Source organism: Phascolarctos cinereus, unplaced genomic scaffold, assembly GCF_003287225.1.
Source record: "Phascolarctos cinereus isolate Bilbo 61053 unplaced genomic scaffold, phaCin_HiC Scaffold_27;HRSCAF=530, whole genome shotgun sequence".
Taxonomy (NCBI): domain Eukaryota; kingdom Metazoa; phylum Chordata; class Mammalia; order Diprotodontia; family Phascolarctidae; genus Phascolarctos; species Phascolarctos cinereus.
The window spans coordinates 25,986-36,535 of record NW_027555602.1 but is presented as its reverse complement, the minus strand read 5'-3'; positions in this window follow the sequence as shown (position 1 = coordinate 36,535).

The window sequence follows — 10,550 nt, the reverse complement described above, 5'->3', positions numbered from 1 at the left end:
AGGCTTACCTTCCAATAACTGCTCCATGTCTTCCTACCTATTAACCTTGGGCAAATCACTTCCCTGCTCAAGGCCTCAGTTTCCTCACCTATAAAATGAGAGGATTAGGCTAGATGACTTACAAGGACTATTTAGTTCTAAATCTATGAGCCTATGAATTTCCTTCACTTTTTACTTTCCATAGCAGTGCTACCTTGGTGACACAAAGATATTGGCCACACTATTAAGTCACAAACTGGGATGAATGTGATATGATCAATGATACACCTAGGTACGATGATACTGGGGTTGATCCTTATAAACAGCCCAAATGTAAAATATATATATTCATGCAAAAAAAATGACTAAAAGAAAGATCTTAGACAAAAATATACAGTACGTAGAGATATTATATAATAGTTGGCTATAGATAGATATAGATAGATATAGATAGAAAGACAGACATATAAATACTTTTGTTAGAAATAATGGAGGAGAAAGAGTGCATGAAGAAGAGCTAGAGAAAAAGCAAAGGGTGGTAACAGGAGAACCCTAGATTACATAGATACACATTATAAACCAGGGGATAGGAGACAGAGCAGGATGGTTTTAGGCTGATGGCTATTGGGAGAAAGTAGATTGTTGACAAATCAACTACAAAAGACTAATGTAAGTCTATATTTGTTCTTACTGAAAAAAAGTAAGAGGAAACTAGATGGCGGGAGAGAGAAATAGACTAGAGTCAAGAAGACTGGAGATCAAATCCAGCTTCAGACACTTACTAACTGTGTGAGCCTGGCAAGTCACTGAATCTTTGTTTGCCTCAGTTTCCTCATCTGTGAAATGGGTAAAATGAAGAGCATGGAGATAATAAATTGTTGTGAAGATCAAATGAGATGACCACGTTTCTAAAGTGCTTTGCAAACTTTATAATGCCATGTAAATGCTGAGTATTATTGTAGAAAGCAGCCAGATGGCACATTGTGGGTTAAGAACCCTGGATGTGGAGTGAAGAAGAGTTCAGTTTAAGTCCTGCTTCAGATACTATCTAGTTGTGTAAGTCAGGACAAGTTAATCAACCTCTCTCAACCTTAGTTTTGCTTATATTTAAAATGTGGATAATAATATCGACTACCTCCCAACATTGTTGTAGGGATCAAATGATCCTTACATACGGGCAGTACTTCAAAAATCTTAAACTGCTCTATACATACTAGTTATTATTATTGATTATGCAGAAACTTATTTCAGACAAGTCCAACAAAACTCTGCCGTTATACTATTTGCTACATAGTAAATGGAATTTAAACTGTAAAATACAATACACATTTTATATAGTTAATTTTGAGAGGAAATATAAACCAAGTTTCCATTTTGTAAAAGAAGTTTAAGAAAAAATTTGAGAAAATTCAGATTGAGGATAATCTCTGAATGATTTCTACCATTACTAATGATTAAGAATAGGCATTTTTTTAATGGTTTGTATATCGCAGAATATTTCTGGTTTTTTGGACCCCAGGTAGATCAATTTTTCTTATATTTTCATTTGATCTTTTAAAAAGAGATAATATTTTGAAAATCTGTTTTCTTTTGTCACATGGCTAATATGAAACTATGTTTTGCATGAGGACACACGTATAATCTGTATCAAATTGCTTGCCTTCTCAAGGAGGGAGGTAGGGAGGAAGGGAGAGAATTTGGTACTCAAAATTTTGTTTTAAATTTTGAAAATGTTTTACATGTAATTGAGAAAAAATAAAATAAAGAGAAACAGAGAGGTGAAAATGTTTTTATATGTCTAGATTTTGCAACTTTATACCTGATACTAAATGATGGTATTTCAAAAATTTATACAGAATGGCAAAAGTTAGATCTAAGAAGAGTTCCCTGTATTTATATCTCAGAGCCTTCAAATATTAGAACAGTAAGATATGCACCTCAGCTAGAGTGCCCAGTGCCTATTAAGCTCAAATAGTCCTATTTTTATACAAAAAAAAAAAAGAAGTTTTCAGAAAGTACAAGTCTGCATAACCTGTTCATAAGGTGACAGTACTTTGGAGTTACTGTACAATATGAAATTCACACAATCATTTCCAGCTTCAGTGTTCTTATCAAGGGGCAACTATAAACTTACAATTAAGAAAGTTTTCTGGCAGAACCACTAATAGGTGTCAAATTTTTGAATCCACTTAGATGCTTTATGCTAAGTATTTCTGAATGTGTTCTGTACTTGCTGATTTAAATAAACCATTTGCAGAAGCATATCCTCTCATTATGTAGGATGGATGGTAATTTATCCCCAATAAAGGAGCCAAAGGCATTATTATTGTCAAGGATTAGACGATAGAAATCAGAAATAGTCCCTGGCCTTTATAACAGGAGTTTCCAAGCAGGTATACCTGTTTATTCTTGTACTGCACTTCTTCCTGCTCCTTCTATATTTGTATGTATTTGAGACTGAAAGGTAGACACAAATAAACTTGGAGTTACAGTATTTCAAATAAGAAGAGATCTAAGAGATCATTTCATACAATTCCATTCTAAAAGTAAAGAAACTGAGGCCCAGAACCATTATTTGTATGAAATAATGTGGCCATTTACTTGTGGAATCAAGACTCAAACACATGCCTTTTTATGGCAAGTCTAAAGGATCTTTCCCTACACTACGGTACTTCCTGGTACCATGTGCAAATACTGTGTGTGTGTGTGTGTGTGTGCGTGTGTGTGTGTGTGTGTGCGTGTGTGTGTGTGTCTGTGTGTTAGTTAATTGAAACAGAGTAGTTTAATGAGAAAAAGCTTTGAAATAAGAGGAAAGGAAACCTTCCTGTCCCTGCCAATAAGTAATACAAATTTTGGCAAAAAAAAAAATCCAACTTCAAATTATGAACCTCAGCATTAAAACCACTATTTAAGGAAGAGGTGCATGGTATTGTTCTTCTATATTTTAGTATCTCTCCCTCTTCCTTTTCTGTATATGTTCATTCTTCCTTGACATCTTTCCTGTACTATCTTCTCTTTCTACTCACATCTCATTCTTTGCAGTCCAGTATTTCCTGGTTTCCCTCCATTTCTCTCCAATATTATACATTTAGAAAGAAAGTTGAAGTCTGAAGTGTAGGATAGTAGAAAGAACATAACTTGGAAACAGGTAAAATCTCAGTCACCATTTAACTTCATGAGCATCCTAACCATGTAGTCATAGGCAAAGTATTTAGAATTAAAAGGACACAGTTTTAAGACTTTAAGGTATCTTACAGGGTTTCTACTCCAACACTCTCATTTTCCAGATGAGAATATTGAGACCTAGGAGGATTAAGTTATTTGTTCAAAGTCACAAAGGAGGAAAATTGGCTTAGCTAAATTTTGAATTTAGAATCTCTGACTTCAAATCTAATCTCCCTGCTTACTGTACCAAGGTGTCTTAATCTCTTGGCCTCTGATTCCTTATCATATAAAAATGATAATAATAACACCTGTAGTACCAACATCACAAGGTTGTTAAGAGAACCCAGAAAAGGAGGAGGTAGCATTTCATTTTCTCCTTGCATCCCCATTATTTGCTAAAATGTCTGACACAAGGAAAGATTTCTTTGACATTTCTTTAAGTGATCTGAACTCGAAGTGATACTATACCATATACAATGCTTTCCAAATCTTCAAGTACTTTCTAAGTGTAAGCTATTATTATCATTTACCTAAAGAGATGACACAAACAGCAGAGGTAAGATACTGCCACCCTATGCGTTTTTTTTTTTAAATTTATCTTATGGAATAAAACAAGCATTTCCATAACATAATACAATACAAAAGATAAAACACAAAACTGTAAATCTACTATGCACTATTTGCTATTCCTTTCAAATATACCACAAAATGAAGAAATTGCTTTTTTTCCTCAGCTAATTCCCCAACCCTAGAGATGGCTACCATTATACACACACACATGCATATATACATATATGAATGTGTATTCAAAATTATTTTATACATACTTCTGTTCAAAACTTTTTCTCTAGATGTAAATAACATCTTTCTTCATATATCCTTTACAGTTCATTTGGGCATTTACAATAGTCAAATTAATCACTCAAAGTCATTATTAAAACAATATTGCTGTTACTGTATACAACATTCTCTTTCGTTCTGCTCATTTTGCTCTTCATTATTTCGTGCAAGTCTATCCAGGATTTTCTTTTTGTTTTCTTCCTTTATGTTTTTTAAATAACTAATTTATTTATTTTTAGTTTTCATCATTCACTTCCATAAGATTTTCAGTTTTAAATTTTCTTCCCATCCCTCTTCCACTCCCTCCCCAAGGCAGCATACAATCTAATGTAGACTCTACTTACACACTCATATCATACACATTTTCACATTAGGAATGATGTAAACATTATTAGAACTAGTGAAAAGAACCATGAGAAAGAAGAAACAAAAAAACAACAAAAGAAAAGGAGAGCAAAGAGTATGCTTCCATCTGCATTCAGACTCCAAAGTTCTTTCTATTGTTGTAGATTACATTTTCCATCATGAGTGTTTTGGAGCAAAGATCCTAGCATTGCTGAGATGAGATAAGTCTATCAAAATCAGTCATCACACAATGAGTTGGTTGCTGGTTCTACTGGTTCTCCTCATTTCATTCCGCATGAGTTCGTATAAGTATTTCCCAGTTTTTGAACAACATATTGTGGGATTATGGTTCTTAAACCACTCTGCTATCTCTTTCTTCACTTCCATTTTATGGGATAGTTCATCCCATTTGCATTTGCAGTTATCACTATCTGTGTGTCTTTACATTCTATTTTCCATTCTGTTTATGCTTTTTATCTCTCATTTCTCACTTTCCACCCTCACTAGAGTTCTAATTTTGACCGCACCTTCCCTCAGTCTGCCCTTTCATCTATCAGCTCCTTCTCTTTTCTTCCCCTTTGCCCTTAACTACTTTGTCTCTCCCTTCTATCCATTCCATCCATTTTTTTCCCCTTTCTCCTCCTATTTCATATACAGTAAGTTAGATTTCTATACGTAGTTATGTTTATATTATTCCCTCAAGGAGACAAATCTGATGAGAGTAAGGTTCAAACAATACTCATCTCCCTCTCTTCTTTCTCTCTACTGTAATGAATTTTGTGCTTTTTCATGGGATGTAATATACCCTTGTTCGCCTCCTCCTTTCCTCTTTCTTCTCCCAGAACGATCCCGTTTTACCACTTAAGATTTTTTTTATCATAAGATAAAGGCAGCCCAAATCCTCTATCTTATATATACCCTTTTTAAATGTTGTAATAAAGATACAGTTCAAGAGTTACAAGTGTCATCTTCATTATAGGGATGTAAATGGTTCACCCTTATTAATAATATTTTTTTCTTTCCTGTTTACCTTTTCATGCTTCTCTAGAGACTTGTATTTGAAAATAAAATTTTCTGTTCAGCTTTGGTCTTTTCATCAGGAAGGTTTGGGAGTCCCCTATTGCATTGAACATCCGTCTCCTCCCCTGAAAGATTATGCGTAATTTCGCTGGGTGGTTAATCATTGGTTGTAATCCCAAGCTTCTTTGCCTTATGAAATACAGTATTACACACCCTCCAGTCTTTGAATGTAGAAGCTGGAAGGTCCTGTGTAATCCTTACTGTGGTTGCATGATAGTTGAATTGTTCGCTTCTGGATGCTTGCAGGATTTTCTCCTTGACAAGGGAATTCTGGAATTTGGACACAACATACCTTGTTGTTTTCAATTTGGAATCTGTTTCAGGAGGTGACCAGAGGATTCTTTTGATGACTATGTTACCTTATGATTCTAGGACCTAATGTCAGTTTTCCTAGATAATTTCCTGAAAGATGCTGTCCAGGCTATTTTTTTTTCATCATGTTTTTTAGGCAGACCAATCATTTTTAAATTGTCTCTCCTGGATCTATTTTCCAGGTCATTTTTGAGGTTGTTTTCCCAATAAGATATTTTACATTTTTCTTCTATGTTTTCATTCTTTTGTTTCTGTTTTACTGATTTTTGATATCTCATAGAATCATGAGCTTTCACTTCCCCAATTCTAATTTTTAATGAATTGTTTCCTTCTATTAGATTTTCTACATCCTTTTCCATTTGGCAATTCTACTTTGTAAGGAGTTGAATTCTTTGGTGTACTTTTCCCCCATTTGACTAATTGTATCTTTAAGGACTTGTTTTCTTCAGTGCACTTTTTTTTTGCCCAATTATATTTTTTAAGGACTTGTTTTCTACGGTCAATTTTTGTCCTTCCTTTTCAAAGCTATTGATTCTCTCTTGCATACCTCTTATTTCCTTTCCCAATTTTTCTTCTACTTCTCTTATTTGACTTTGAGAATCCTTCCTTGAGCTCTTCCAAGAAGGGTTTTTGGGCTTGACACCAGTTCATATTCCCATTTCAGGTTTGGGATATGGGTATATAAACAATGTTATCCTCTTCTGAATTTGTGCATTGTTCTTCCCTTTCCCACAATAACAATCTGTTGTCATTCTCCATTTCTGCTTTTTGCTCCTGGCATTTACCTACTCCTGACTTTTAAGGTTGAGTCTCCTTCTGGAGCACAGGAACACTGACCCAAGCTTCTTATGCTGGGAGCCTGGGAACTGGTCACTGGCTTTGTGTCCTGGGGCCTCAGGTGCTGGCAGCCGGAGACTATAGGTATCTGGTAGCTAACCTGGTACTGAGCTCGGGTCAGCAGCACTGGAGCTATTGGATGGAGGGTGGGGAGTCTCTCCCTGGGGACACCTGTTCACCCAGGCTTCCTTAAAGCACTCCAATGATTGGCTGCTGGGGGATGTCTGCCAGACTGGCGCTGTGCTGAAGCATTGGGAAATTTATCTCATGGAGAATGCTGTGCATGTGGAGCTGGTATTTTCCGGTTACCTTGCCTCTCTGGAGGCACTTGGAGTGAGCGCATGGGATTCCTGGTGTTGGTGGTTGCCTGTCCCACCACCCTGAAGCTCACCCCTGGTTTGCGAGGTGGGACTTGCCGACAGCTTGGTGGGATGCTTCCAGTCCTGTACTGCTCCCCTCACCCAGAGAAAGAAGGGCCTTTCCCATTACCCCCAAGCTTCATGGGCTACAAGACTGTTGCAACTTCTCTTTTTGCAGGCTCAACTGTTCCAGGGTTTTTACTAGGGTGATATTTTCTGGGCTTTAAGAGATCAATAAGGGAGGTTGAGAATGACTTACTTCTTACTCTGCCATCTTGCTCCCAGAAGTCCAAGAACCCATTTTTCTAAGATCACTGAGCTGATCAATTCTTATACCATAGTAGTATTTCATCATAATCATATACCATAACTTGTTTGGCCATTTCTTAATTGATGGGCAACCTTTCACTTTCCAGTTCTTTGCTACCACAAAGAAACTATAAACATTTTAGGCTTCTAAAAATTTCATAAACATTAAAGATTCTTTTCCTTATTCCCTAATCATCTTTGGAAATAGACTTAGTAATGGTATTGCTGGGTCAATGCATAGGTAATTGAATGTGTTTACTATGTGTCTTTATTTAAGTATCAACCAACCTTGATGTAGCAGAGGATAGAAAACTGAAGTCTTAAAGATATGGGCTCAAGTCCCACCTTTTACATACAATAGCTACATTAACCTATCAGGTTAATTAAATTCTCCATGCTCTGGGCAAGTCTCTAAGATGAGAAAGTGTTAACTTTCATTGGCAGAGGGAGGGAGTTTCCTCATGCCAAAGAAATCTCAGGTCTAGCCCTTCTAGTTGGTTAGCACAGTAGATAAGAGAGTTGGATAGAGTCAGGGAAGACCCAAGTTCAAATTCTTCCTCAGATCCTTACTAGCTCTGAGACCCTGAACAATTCACAACTTCCCCATCTTCAGTTTCCTCATCTGCAAAATACTATTAATGATTATATCTCACTCATTGTTGCGAGGATCAAATGACCTAACATATGTAAAAAGTTTTAAAGACCTTAAAGCATTAGTATATCTCTTATTCCTATCAATCAGTCAACCACTCCTGCTAACATAATATTATAAATTTCTTTTCCCAGTCTGACAAGTCTAAGGGCCATATGTTTGCTTCCGTCTTCCCCTAGCCCCCCAACCAAGATATTATGGAAAGAACACAAAGACTGGAACATCCTTAGCAAGTGACAAACATGTTCTCCTTATAGGGACTCAGAGAGTTTCATACTTATGCACTGAGAATACTTTGAAGTTGTGAAAGCAGGCCTCTAAAGAGAGAGGGACTTGTCATTGTCTTTACTGACTGATAAGGGTCCAAAAGACCAAAGCCCATTCTCTAAGTTTTGTCAAACTGTCTAAAGCAAAATGCAGGTCAGCCTTGGATAGGCAGTTAACTGCAGGGAGTTTTCTCCATAGCAGTATAGTAGACTAGTATTTAAGGGAGGGGGGAAATGAAAATATACACAATGAAATTTTTCCCCTCCAGGGTAATCTATAGAATATTTAATAACTGTGACAAAACAGCAAGCCAAGCCTCCAAGGACTCCTAGGTGCCTACCAGCATTTGTCATGTAAATCAGTTGTCTCACTTCATTTGTTTTGCCAGGCACAGCAAGGGTTGTATGTCAAGAGTATTTTTTAAAGATTTCTTTTTTTTTCCTTCTAAAGGCAAATGTTCAGATTTCAACATTAATGCTTCTTCTGTGATCCTAGAGGCTGTAATAAAACTATGATGAGGGCTATTTGGTTTTACACTGTGTAGGGGGGAATGACGTGATCTAGAAAGAAGTTGCACATTTGGCTCTTTGCATCTGCTTTATGAGGCTGCTATAAGTATTTCATTAATTGCCTTCAATATGTCTTTAGAACTGAGATCTGCAACCTTTACAATGTGGGACATCAAGCTGCTGACCCCTTGTTCTAGCAGAGGATGGGTTGGGTGTAGAGAAAGACAAGAGACAGTGAATGGTGCTGTCTGCAAAGGGTTCTCTGGAGCTCAAAAAGAAAAAAAGAGAAAAAATACTTCATCCATGTGTTTCAGCAATTCATCATACTTAAGAGTTCCCTTTTTAAAAAATTCAAAACTCCATCTGAGGTTTAAGTCCGTTACCCTAATTGAGATAAACACATTGTGGAAACTTAAATTTTTATGGGAGAGAAGGAAAAAAAGAAGAGTCATTTGGAAGCATGCGGACTGTTGTGGGAAACAGACCTGAGAAGGGCAATTTGTAAAATCTTGGAATCATACATTAAGAATCAGGATGGATTTTAGAGGCAATCTAGTCCAGGCCTACACATCTTGTGGCCCTATGGGTCCTTAACCCTCAGGACACTTAGTGCATGCAAAGATATTTCAGGAAGCCCATGAAAAATGTAAAGGAAAACATCCTTTATATACAGAGGAAAGCCTTTGGCAACACCACAGATAGCCAGCTTGCCTCGAGTTGTGCAGGCCTCATCTGGTCAAACCTCACTCAATTTACAGATTAGGAAACTGATACCTATACAGGTTAAGTGAATTATCCAAGGTCCTTTTGTTGGTCCTTCATTCTGGAAGAGGACCAATGACATCAGGAAGGTGATGTCTTGACTTGCAAGTGAATTGGATTTAAGTGAGGTAGGGCTGTGCTAAATCATCAGCCTCACTCTTTCCTTCAGAGCCGTTGCAGGTGAGTGGCATGATGCACAGATTGTGTCAGCCCAGATTCAATTTTCCTAGGTCCCAAGCACAGGGAAATAAAGGACTTTTAGGGATGGAGGATGTAGAATTGGAACAGTGTTCTACTCTCGTTATAAGATATTGGACTTGAAGTCAAGAAGACCTGGGGATTAAAATCCTACTTCAGACACACTTAAAAGCTATTTGACTCTGAAGAACTCATAATCCACCTTTGACTAGGTTCCTAATCTGTAAAATGAGGGAGGTTGAACTCAGTGGCCTCTAAGGTCTCTTTCAGCTCAAAAGCTATAATCCTAGGAGCTACAAGAGCTGTGGGAAGAGGGAGAAGGAGGAGGAGGAAAAGAAAAGAGGATCTCATACATAATTCTAAAATGTTACATTTGTTTAGCTTTTAGAGAACTCTTTCAAGTACATCATCTCATTTGATATTCAAAATAACCAGAATAAATAGGTAGGGTAAGTCAGAAGACCACAGAATTTAATGTTGGAAGGTAACTTAGAGATCATCTAGACTACCCTCCTTAATTCATGGTCTAGGAAGCTGAGGCCCACAACAGGAAGTGACTTGTGTAAGGTTAAAGAGCTAAGTATCACCATCCCCATTACCCAACTGGCTAAAGACCTTCCTCCATCACTTTTAATATCCAGTGGTTACCTTACCATCCTTCAATGATGATGATAATTAAGTAGGAGAAGAAGAAAAGGAAGAAGAAGAACAAGAACAAGTACAAGAAGATGAGGAGGAGGAGGAGTAAAAGAATGAGGAGGAAGAGAATGAGAAGGAAGAGAATGAAGAGAGGAGTAGGAGGAGAAGAAAAAGAAAGCTTTGAAATTTGCCAAGAATCAGGCAATAAGCCCTTAAAACTTTCTCCCTCATCCTTCTTCCCCCTAGCCTGAAAACAAAGATTTTACATAGGTTCCCAAAGTAGGGGATACTGCCCTC